Genomic DNA, 13,179 nt, shown 5'->3' on the forward strand with positions numbered 1-13,179 from the left:
AAACTTTTCTTTTCTCAGCCCACACTTTTCTGCCTTTTTTACCTTTCCAATTCTCTCATCCCACTGGGACAGGAGGACTGAGGAAGCAGCTGTGTGGTTCTTAGTTGCTGGCTGGGGTTAAACCACAACAATGACTCAACAAAAGTTTTCAGATTAAATTTAATCAATTTATTGTGGGGGAGCTAATTTCAACTGGATTTATGTATCAAAGATGATAATAAAAGGAGTTTAGCTTTATTTTACTGCTGCTCCAGATGGTACTCTAAAGGGACTGAGAAGCATTCTCAGTCTATGAAGGGTTTCAATTTGGAAAGTTCTGTATTCCAGGCAGTTGCCAACTATTTCGTACAAGGTTCCATGGCTTGTAACTCTGGACTCCTCAGAGACAACAGTGTGAAGAACAAAGGAAAACTAATTTGGTGATTCTGCTGTTTGCATCACGAGCAGACAGCTAAGCATTTGCTTAATTCAAAGAAAATTGCACAACCTGCACATGGCAGGTTTAGAGACATGAATTTTCTGTAGATGTCTCAGGCCATCTCTTCACTGAAAGATAACTTAGTTTTCAGTGAAGATTTATATATAATAGTGATATTTATAATACCTTTATAAGATTTTTATAATTTGTCTTGAAAGATAATTTATCAAAACAAGACACAAAAAACAGATATAGACTTGATTTGAACTGACTTATGAATCTGCTATTTTCTTTGATAAGAAATGTAAGGAGAGGGACAGACTGAGTAGCAGTAGATTACACTGTCATTTAGTAACCTGTGCTTTAAAAAAAAAAAAAAGCAAAAAATACCTCTTCTTCAATTTCCCAGATTGCAAGAGATAAACCTCATCTCAGAACAGACACCACTGTAGAGATTATGAAAAATAAACTGCACTATTTCAAAGTACATTTACTCAGAATCCAAGAAGCAGTATGGAGATAAACCAAGCATCTTGTTTTTATTAGTAGCAGGAAAGATGTCAACCCAACCAGCACATCATAGATATGGATATCAATAATTCTCACTGAATTACTCAGTAGATTTTTTTTATAAAATTATGTCCTATGTGGCCTACAGTTTGAGGAGCCATATTTGTATGAAACCAATCTTTAGAATTATGTATTATAAATACAGTACATTTACACCCCATCTGATTGTATCCACTTAACTATGACAGGTGAGTTAGGAGCCTAATTGTCACAGGCCCCCGACACATTTAATGAGATAAAGTATTACCACTTTTCAAGCATTTCTTTCCAGGCAGCAATTGTAAAAAAAAACAAAACAGGAAGTAAAAAGCAGTGTGTAAATGGACTTTGTAAGTCTGAAGAATCTCAATCATTTAATAAAATGAGGCATCTGTAAGTATATTAGTGTAATACCTAAGATAGATAGCCCTTAGAATCTGGGTTAACAAAGTTTGATATATTTTAAAATGCTTTCTGAGTTCTTTGAACTAGAATCGCCAATTAAAGGACTTTTCCTGCTGTAAAGTCTCAGGAATTTCTGGTTCACAAAAATTATCAATCTTTTACTTTTCAAACTTACCAATACTTATGAAGTATTCTTAACTGCCTCTTATTCAGCTTCCTGCTTCCTCAACAAAAGTAAAATTTTCTTATTCAGAGGAAACTCATAAAAAGTCTGAAAAAGCAAACATTGATCAAGCATGTTGTGCTCTGAAATAATCTCCTACATTAGAGTCACATCCCCTCATACCTCAAGACAGTATGTTTGAAAAACTCTGGAGGACAGTAGAAGATACTAAAGCCATGAGATTTCTTATCAGCCATATCTTAGCAGTCTGCAAGACTTTTCTTTGTTTCACAAAGAAAAAACTCATATGCCTTTTTATACATTTTATGTTAGAGAGAAATACCATACCCTCCGTAATTCCAACCACTGTGATTTGGAGAAGAAATACTTCCTAAGCTCAATCGGTTTAACCCTGAGCATATGGGTAGGCTAAATCCAGTTAACACCTGACATCCTAAAAGATTGCTCCATTTTTGCCTGCTTCTAATTTTACCATTTAAGAAAGGACAGTCTCCTTCTCCTATACTTTGCACCAAGAAGGAACATAAAAGTCCTGGGGAATGCAGAATAGAAGGGTTGGCCTGTGGACCAGTTGGAAACATTTCTTTTTAGGGACTGTATAAAGAAAGTACACAAACAAGTTTCCAATTAAGCTTCCCTGGCAATGTCAGTAGGTATCCAAAGCTGTATATCCCAAACTTTATATTCTGACACATGATCTCTTCATCATGTCACACATACTCTTTATTAATTTATAAATTTCCATCTGGAAGTAGTTCAGGTCCCTGCCTCCATGACCTTGTCTATAAGCAGTTCCAGAGCTTTGCACAGATTGCCAAGAACCTTCTTTTAAATTTCTCATTTATTCATAATTGTTTGTAAGTATCTGATCTTGAAATAGTGTTATCCTTTAACATAAAAGTCGCCTTCCCTCACATCTACCCCCACACATACTTATAAAGAAAACCATATGCCCTTTCAAGCTTTGTTTTGCCAGATAAGCTATTTTCATCTCAGCTGAGAAAACAGGTACTCCTTTCCCCTAAGCAGCCCACTCTGCACCTGCTGTGCCTCAATGTGGGTCATGAGAACTGTAAACAATATTCTGAGAGTTGTCTCACCAATGCCTTGTAAAGCAGAATTAACACTTTGTTAACAGTCTTCACTGAAGATTCTTCATCCAATATATCCTGAAACTGCTGCATGGCCACTACACAGTGATGGCTCATGGTCACACTACAGCTGATTAATGCATTAAGCCTCTTCCCCTCACCAATTATCAAGACACCAGGTTATACTAAAAGAACATGGTATTAATTCCCAAACAACCCCTCCAGTTTCTGTTCTATTAGATTTCCATTTTTTCAGTCCATGAGGTCATTTATTTTTTCTGATACGCTAGTCATTCCAATTTTGTGTCATCTCTTAATGCCATACCCTCCTTCCCTCACCAAGGTAAAAGATACTACTTAAATCAGTGCCAAGATCAGTCCTAGCAGAATTCTACTAGCAAACTCCTTTCATTTTTAACAGAACCCCATATTAACATAACCCTTTACTCAGTTCCTCTTTCACCTTCAGTGCTTGCATTAAAGCTCATCTTTTCCACTCTCAGTAACTTCCTGCAGCAAACAATATAATGCCTTATTTTGATCAAGGTAGATTAGGTCTACTGCATTACTCTTCTCTGGGACAATTATCTTATCAAATAAAGATATTAAGTTAGTCTGATACAATCCTTCCTTGATAAAATCATGTTGTAGTTTTTCCCACTTTCCATTTACTTCTAGGTTCTTGATAACTTTTTTTCATTCAAAATCTGCTCTAAGACCTTGCTTGGTGTTGAGGTCAAACCATCACACCTGTATTTTATTTGACCACCTCTTTTCGTTTTCATGAAAATAGGCAATAGTATTAGTAGTCTTTGGTTGTATTGAGATAGCCCTGAATTGAAGAGATACACATAAAATCCCTACAAATGCATTCAGTGCAAATCAGCATTGCAGGATTCTCCCAGTGCCCTGAAATGGACATTGTTTAACCCTCTCCATTTTTTGGCAGTAAATAGACTCTGTTTAGCTGGTAGCTCATTTGGGGAAAATTCCATTGTTCTGTGCCCCTTAAGCACCTTTTTTTTTTTTTCCTTTTTTGCAGCACTGGAAGATTTAACAGCATTCACAACCAACAACAATTGCTTTGAAACTGGCATTTAAGACATGTTGATTTATTTTAGCAGTGGAAGACCGGGGTTAAAAACACCATCAACAGTAGCCTCAATATGATATATATTTTAAAAGAAAGAGGAATAAGCCAAAACATGCATGAAAACACATAGGAAAACACTGTGTGTTATTCACTTTTATAAACTCTGCTGTCTCAACTATAGATATTAATTTTGTATTCAAAGAACTGACTTAGTGCAGATATTTTAAAATTATGATTTATTTTTCAAAATGAGAAAAAAGTAATTATTTTAGAAGGAGTAACATTTTTGCCACTTATTCTAATTCACTTTCCTTCTGTTATCTTCTTTCTCAAAAGACAAGCTGTAAAAAGATGAACCCAGCCAAATTATTTATATACTTTTCACACAATCTGTGAATAGACATGTTTAATGCTTCTGGAAAGAAGTGACTGTAATACAATTCAAATTATTAATTTATGAATGTGGCACAATTGATAATACATGCTTACTGCAGCTGTGACTTTCTACTCTACTTGAATGGAATGCTTTTATTATCCTGCCTACCCTCTGAGTCCTGGCAGATGTATGCAGATGTGTGCCATAAAGCCTTTTAAAATTTCAGGATTAAAGGTAGCTAATCTTCCAGAAGCATCAATGGAAAGGAACATGGAAGGGATAGAAACCTAACTCGAGGTTCTCTTTTTTTATGCCACCTTTAAAAAAGATGAAATTACAACATAACACTAGGATCAATAGGCAGTAAAGTTTATGTAGGGTTATTTATCATTGTTAAGTCTTTATTAAATATGTACCTCTGCTTGCAAGGGCTCAACAGAAAGAAGAGGGCCGACTTTTATAGAGATATAGTTATAAGATTGGATTTTACAAAGCAGCTTGTAAAACCTGCAGGTAGAACATACCTTTTCCACAATATCCTCAAGGAAAGAAGTATTCTGAAAACTGTTCAGGATATTTTCAGGGAGTAGGGACAATAGCTTTTTTTTTTTTTTTCCCCAGAATAAATTATTAGAATTGAAACTTTGTTAGAAAACAGTTTGTCGCTAAAAAATACCATCTGGCCCTATTTTGATAAGAGGTTTTATGAGACCTTGCAGTTTCAATGCAGCAACTTTTTGGATGCAGGGTCTATGTTTTAGTCAAACTGAGACAGCCCTTCCTCAAACTTTCTTAGTCTGGGTATTTGCATGAAATATATTTGCATGGAATATGGAATGATTTCTCCTGCCTAGTTCAGCCCATGGGCATGAATCCAACGCTTCTGAATGTCTAAGGAAATTGTCATGTGTTAGAGAAGGAACACAGATGGAACCACAAAATTCATCTTATGAAAACTATTAGCAGAGAAGCCTAAAAGTGTAATGGACAACTCTTGGTTTCACATTAGAGTTTTTCTCATTGTGCAAGAAACTCATTTGGCTTTAATGCATACAGTAGAAGGACAAAAATTACATAACCTAGCACTAAATAACACTCCTGTTATGAATAAAGACAGGAAAGCCATTTCATTTCAGTCATCTGCACATGCTCTTCTTCCTACTGGTGCAGCATCAAGTACAAATAGAGCTTTAAGAACAAAATTTTTTTTTTTAATCTGAAATATATTAGAAGAAATAATGACAGCTGCTCATCTGATAATTTAGCAGGATATGTGAACTTCTGAGAACTGACTGAAATGGGAAAAAGATTTCTTTAATTAACTAACTGTAAAATGGTAACGTTCTCCTTTGGTGTTTAGCAATATTTTACTATGATTAAGGTGAAATTTATATGACAAAAAGGTAAGCTGGCATACTGCCATTATATGCTTATAGGAAACATACCATGATTAATCAATTAAAACAAAGTCTTTTCAACAGACTCTTGAATGCATTTCATTCCAAGATTACTTTCTTGCATGAAGGTCCCAGTCCTCAATGTGCTTCTTTAACAGCCCTTTTTTTTTCAGAGGATTTAATGCTACCACCCATCTTCTTATAGGATGTTACAATATAATGGATAATTTATTTACGTTTTTGCTAATAGCAAATAAAAAAATAATCTCTTTTACAAACGAATCAAACAATTACGACATAGAAAGTATTTATTCACTGTTTCTGTTGTAGCTTCCATTGGTGCCAACTTAGGGGTAACCAGTATTGATGTAAAGCAAACTACAATTTCCCATATAAATAATTAGGAAAATTTACTATGAAAATGAAAATCCAAGGCTGTGTTTTGTACTGTGATATGCACTCCAGATCTGCAAAGTTTTTTCTTCATTAGGCAAGTTACTACCCTTATGCCAAGAATAAATAAGAGCTCTGATATATGTTTCAAAATGAGAGCCTCATTTATTGCTTATCCAAATAGTACAGAATAGCAGAGTATACAAGTTTTAGGATAGACTCTCTGACCCAGTAAAAGAAACAACTGTAATGTATTTAAGACTCTAAACCACTGCAGAGGAACAATGTGGATACCTGTGTAACAGCAGAGTTACCAATCAGCAAAGAAAGCAGGTGGTGTGTTCTCAGACCAAAGAAAATAGAAAACTTAGATTTAAACTCATAAAAGAATAATCTTTGCTTTAGTAAGCTAAAGGGATCCAGTGGAGCCTTTCCAGATGGAATTAAACAAAATCTTGGATATAAGACTCAAACAGAGATATCACAATGCAAATAGCAGGCTTTGTCCTTATAAAGAACATCTGTTGTGAAGTTGTTTACATTCCTACCAAAGTGGAAAAGGGTATCACTAATTCTCCATTGCAGCCAGACATATAATGGGGGAGTACAAAGTTACTGCTTAATATTTTTTAATAAACATACAGAGCTTTTCACTAACTCACAGTTTTTTCACCCGAAAAACAGGTAGGGATTTGGAGCAAAGAGAAACATTCACATTTCTCATAATACTAATTTCTATATAGTTTTCCGGGGATTTATTTCTCTATTTCCCATTATTTTATATTTTATTACATGAATGTTGTAGTCTACAAAGGAGGAAACAGGGTGTCCATTGATGACTGCCTTGCTGAGCACTCTACTAGAAATGGAGAGCTTCCAGCCTTATGGGTCAGCAGTTTGCTCTCACTCTTCTAGAGATAAAAACTAGACTGTTTTTAGTCTGAGATCTTCAGGAAATATGAGATAGGCCATAAATTATAGGTTATTACTGCATTTTAATGTTTCCCTTCTCTGTTGTCCTGCCCTAGGCTTTCAGAAGTAGTTGAGGTAGTTAAGTGGCCAGTGAGAGCAGGAGAGCCAGCACACAAAATGTATTGAAAACACTTTATTTGATGTCACCAAGTTGCACTGCTTGCTGATTTTCCGAAATTCTAACAAAGCTTTAAATAGTAGAGTTAAAGTCTTGCTGTTTAGAAGTGGCATTATAAAATTCATTTTTAGTAACTTTGATTTTTTAATGCTTATTTATGATAAATAATTATGGTGTTTCTCACTGTTTGTGGTTCTCTCCAGTACAATTGCTGCTCAGCATTATATTCCAAGTGGTTAGAGTATTCTCATATATATTTTTGTTTTTAACATATACACACACACACATATATAGGCTATTTCCAGTACAGGAAATAACACTTCAGCACTAAATGCAAAATGGCAGCTGTGAATTTATGCCACAAAACAATTTGGTTTTATTCCTTCATGTGAGGTAGAAAAAAGTTAGTCCAAAACCAGTTCTCAAATACAAGGACCACCAAGAGCAAAGGAAGACCAGAGAGATGTAGGTTGGTACGAAAGTTTGCTATAAATAAAACTGTTCAAAAGTAAGCAGTACAGTTTGTATATAGAAAAAATAATACTAACAGTGCTTAAGACCAAAAGACAAAATTTATTTGTAACTATAATCCTACAATTTCTAGTTCTTATTATGCTTTTCTTTTTCTTTTCTTTTTCTATGGTGAAGACCATATTGCATCATCTAACTTCTACCCTGTAACTCCTTTCTTTTTGCCTCTATTTTTTGGCTTTTAGAAAAACAATTTATGAAACAATCTGAATGTATATGATTTAGAAATAAATTACAGTAATACATTTTTTATAGTATCTTGAAATTACAAGCAAAATCTTCCTTTTTCCTTCCTACACAAACTAGGGAAGAAACTTGTAAAAGAAACTTCGCTATTAGCACAGCAGCCTGATTACAAAGGGCAATTAGTAATTTTGAAGAACACTAAAAAGACATGACCTGATTACAGCACAGTGATTAAGATACAGATATAGATTAAGATTAGGATGTACTGATATGGCCGACAGAATAAAATTAAAGTCACCTTTCTAGCAGCTAGTGATCTACCAAAGATCTTAGGCTTTGCAGAAGTTGGAGTTGAGTGAAGGTAATGCATGTTTTGCTTTTACCCTGAAAGATTCAGGATCTCATCCCTTTCCATGGGAGCCAGCTACTGCACACCTTTGATCTGACAGACTTGATCCTGATTCTGAAACCACTGGTATATGTTTCACATGTGTGGTTAAATTTACATAATCCTGAGTTATTACTATTGCGAGTAATTGACTATATAAAAATCAAGCACATGGCAAATAACTGCAAGAGTCAAAAGCTGTGAAGCTTAATGGCAAATACTTGCACCACTGAATTTTTTTCTGAAGGAAACTCTTAGAGAACTGTTAATCATGCTGAATGGTCATTCTCAGACAGTGAGAAGTGCAGCTGGAGTCAGACTCCTCTTTCTGGAGAGAACAGCTCCTTTGCCATAATTAGAGGCGCTGAAGCACCCTCCACAAAACACAGTCATTCCTTTAATAACTGACACTGAACTCTACCCCAGCCTACAGCAGCCTTCTCAGCTTCAAACACAAAAGCAGTCAAGTCTCAAAAAGTTCAAAGAAAGCTTTTCATTTTATTTTCTCCTTGATCCACTGATAGAGCAGTTCATTTTCTTGAATTTTGTAAAATGACTTTTTGACTCATCAGACCTGTGTAACAAATCACTGTCTCAATCACCAAATGTTCCCGTTTGACTCATCTGCTTTTCCTTTGGCCTTTGGGTAGGAAGCTTCACTTCTGAAACATTTTCTAAATTCACTTTTGTGAACTCTTCCCCCTCAGTAGCACTTTGTGCCATTTTAAAAAAATAATTGCATTTCCTGCAACGTAATGTGCTAGTTTCAGGGTTTTAAATTTCATCAGAACCCACATTTTCTTTCTTAGAGCCATGTCTTTCCTTTAAAACCCATCACTTTCTAACACACTACCAGCTGTAACATGGTGCCTTTTAAGCAGTAAATGCTGTAACATAAGATTTTTCCAGAATTCTGTTTAATTCTGCTAAATTAGAACAGCTTTCTATTAATGATACATTTGTACTCTCATGTATATGGTTTTGGATTTTGATGGTAAAAGACTTTCTAATTTCTGAACTTTGCTTCTGCAGTCTATGCTTAGACAGTATCTCCTCTGAGGAAAACTATAACACCACAGGGCTGTCAATAATCCTGATATTTTTCAGTGTTAAAAAGGCTGGAAATCTATAGAGTTTCATTCCTCTAGGCTTTTTCTGCCTCAAAGCAAAATAGGCAAACTTCACATAGTTATCCTCCACAGAGAATGTAGTCAATCTGTCCCAAGATGTAAAAGCAAACCTTGTAATGTGAATTATGTTTTCAACCAGGTGCTTATATTTCCACGTGCACCATCCAGTAATGTACAAACCAGAACTTTGCAGGAATTCAGAGTATTTTAAATTTTTACACAATTATGCTCCAGAAGAGCATGAAATGGGCTGTGTTGTGATCTTTGGGCTAACTGGAACACAAACACTGCCGATTTTGCGCTCATAGTGAAATGTAAATAAGCTGAGTTTGATTGCTGTAATTTCCATAGAGTCAATTTTACCATGCTCTCCTGTGTGACAGCAGATATTAGCCTATTTCCTTTCTCAGGTTAGACATCAGTCTTTAAAAGATCAGTAACTCTGAGCAGATGAAAGGGTGGTGGTCACTCCATAGAGAAAGGAAGTGATAAAGAAAATCAGCTTCTGAATGACTAAACCAGTATGGACCACATGGTTCTAGAGAATGAAAAAGTAAGAGCTGTTTGACTAAAACTCCCCAGATCCTGAGTCAGAATCAGTTTGACAGTTATGCCCGAGTTTGATGTGATTCAGTGTCATTCGGCTTTTTCCTTATCAAATATCTTCTGTCTCCTGCTCCTCCTGTGCTGCTTCCCTGTGGCCATAGGCCCAGAAAAACCTCTTGTGAGAGTTTTTCCAGTGCAGCTTTCTCAGGCTTAGCCAGGCTTTTTTCCCAAAGCTAGCTGCCTTCCTCTAATGTAAAGATAAAAAAAGAATTAATAACAAAGATAAACACCTGTTGGATACGTGTGAGAAGCATGGGAAAGAGGTGTCACTTTCTCTGGACCAGTCAACTGTATTCTGTCTTTGGAGTTGCGAGAGACTCTACCTAAGCAGTGTGTTTTACAATAAACTCGTCTCTTTCCTATCTTCAATGACCATGTAGCTGTGTGTCTTATTTCCGCCGCTTCCAAAGGGTTAAATCCTTATCCTGGCAGCTACACTTCCATGCTTGCCTGTTCCCTGTTTTCCATGTGGGCTCCCTTAGCCAGTCACCAACATTTCCTTGAGGTTTGCTCTCGCCATCGTTTCTGCAGCCCTCACGTCCCTCTCTGTCCCCGTGTCCTCTCACCCTCCCCTCTGTCCCCGTGTCCCCTCAGCCTCCTCCCTGTCCCCGTGTCTCCTCAGCCGTGTTCCCGGGCCTGTCCCCAGCCCAGGGAGGCCGAGGCCTGCGGGCAGAGCTGTGGGGACCCTCCGGGAGCCCTCAGAGCAGCACGGCCCACAGAGCCCACGGGCTCCACCAGAACCAGGAATGAACCTGAACACTTTGTTGCAGCAAATCCAGTTCACAGAGAAACAGGCGAGGGAGAAGAGGAACTTCATCCAACAAGGTCAGCCCTATGGGTGCCATCCCCATTCCCAGAGGATGAGTCCCACAGGAGTGTCCTGAGGGACCTTGTGTCAGGGAGAGCTTGGCAGAGCCAGCACGGCTGGTTCTTGCCACCAGAACATTTCTATAAGGATGTAACTTTTACAAACTGAGCACTCTTACAGGTGGTTGTTGTTGTCTTGCAGCTAAATGCGACATAAATAGAGGTTATGAAAAAATTAACCAAATGAAAGAAGAGCTGAGCGCTGCAAAAATTAACTTAGAAAACAAGGTAAGCAGGCATATTTATAGTGTATATAATAATGAAATACATTGTTTATGAATACACAACCTATTCTTTCAGGAATAGATCCATAAGCACTTTTCGAGGAGTGTGCTTCACCTGCACTGTGCCTTTCTGTATTAAAAATGTGTCTGTCACCATCCTTCCTCCCACTGATCTCGCCCTTGGGGCTTGCCCCTGGCTGTGTTCAGGGCAGAGCTGATTTTTGGGGCCTGGTGTGAGATACTCTGCTTCACCAGCCCTGCAACTTGTTACAGCACTTTCCTCCAGTGTACAGAAGCCAGCCCTTGGTTGCCCAATACCATTTAGTAATGGCCTTTCACAGAAAATATATGGAAATATTCCTTATGCTTATTTCACAGGATCTTGAGTCATATACTGAAGATCTTTCTGTGAGCTTACAGTTAAGGTTTACAAGCCATGAGGTTTTTCTAGGGAGGCCAAAGACAGAGGAAAGTTTCTGAATCTATTTAGTGATTTTTTTAGTCTTTCCATTTAATCAAAGTGCAGAAGTCTTTTCAGATTAAGCCACTAGTTTTGCAGAGTTTTTCACCAATAACTCCTGCAGTTGCAAATTATTTAAAAATCCGTTTGCTTGTGTCTGAAAATTAAGTCTAAATACCCTCCCCTGTGCTCTTAAGTATCTGTGCTGACAGAATGTGTGTTCACAACAGGAAAGCATGGGGAGCCTCCTTTGAAGTCAAAACTGTTGGATCCTATCACTTAAATAAACAACTTCAAGAACCTTTGGGAAATTGCCTCTTCTTGTTGTGAAAATAAGTGTTTGGGGGATGACTTTCATCCTTCCTAAAACAGTCTCTTCTGCCTTTTGTAAAGATATATAATAGATAGATAGAATGAATAACAACACTACTGAGAAGGGATCAGAATAGAACTCATTTACAAATATTTACTGGTTGCAAATTGAGACTATAATCATGTAGGCAGTTATTCAGATGCTCACATTTATGCATACCACAATCTCAGAGCCCAAATGTGCTTTAGAATAGTAATTTATTTATCCAACACAGATTATATCCGGATGTTGCTTGTTAGGTGAAGTCTTCAGTAATCTTACTCATAAGTTTATTTATGAGCATCACAATTTTATGTTTATACTACTAAATTGTTATTGATGCATTGTGATTTATAATCAAGGTTTATGTGGTAGGTACAGAAGGTCCCAAGAGTAGAACCATTATTGTAAATGACTAATGGGAAGAAGAACTGTTCCTAATTAAATTTTATGTGCTTTACTGACCAGTATTAATAATATTCTCACTGATGTCCACAAAAATACATTTTACTTGCTTGTCTAGTTTGACGTTGATCCATTTGTAGATAGGAAATGATACAGAAGAGTAGTGGAATAGAAAAATGCATTTCAATCAGACTATTTAGGTTTAAAGATTATGAAGTTATTGACATTATTTAAAGTAATTTATTTTTTACTACAGGAATTAGGTTTACATATGTCTGCAATAATTCATGTAATTCAAATAATATTAAATAATGCTGTTCACCTAATGCAGCTCAATTTATCCCACAAAGTAACTGCAGTTCTTTATAAGCACACATATCCAACCACGTGCATGTACAGCAGCTGATGCCTGACCAAGATGATGAGACTGAGTTCAGAAGTTTTTTGATATCCATTTCTCAGACACTGCCTGTGGTCAATCAAAAAGTCCTAGGCAATGCAACTTTCCCCTCTCTTCTGTAAAACCAGGTAGCAAGTAATTAGAACCGAAATTACAGCATTTTGCTTTTTGTAGCTCAATGAATTCTTTAAAAAATTGCTTGCAAATGCATAGATGAATTCAGCATCTTACAGATGGAGAAACTACACTGTAGCTAGTTATGTACAGTACTACAAATACAGTGGTGTAAGACACCTACTCTCTTTGAATTAATATGTAAAAAATTCTGAGCCAAGCATGACCTCACACTTAGTGTGCTCGACATACCAGGGATGAGGAAAAAAATCTAGTCCTTTCCTTTCCTACTCTCACATTCTAGTCTTCAGGCATTTCATTCCACTAATCTATTTTGATCAGATGCACTTCATCTGTGCCCTCTCCACAATCATGTGCATTATTTAACTATAAAATATTTTCATTTTTACCAAGACAATACCACTCTTAATTGGTCTTTTCTGCTTCTACACACACAAATACTTGTGTATCAGCCTGAGTGTTCAATTTAATTCCTGATACTTCTTACCCTGTGCCTTTA

This window comes from Sturnus vulgaris, chromosome 8 (genome assembly GCF_052056855.1).
Source record: "Sturnus vulgaris isolate bStuVul1 chromosome 8, bStuVul1.hap1, whole genome shotgun sequence".
Lineage (NCBI taxonomy): Eukaryota > Metazoa > Chordata > Aves > Passeriformes > Sturnidae > Sturnus > Sturnus vulgaris.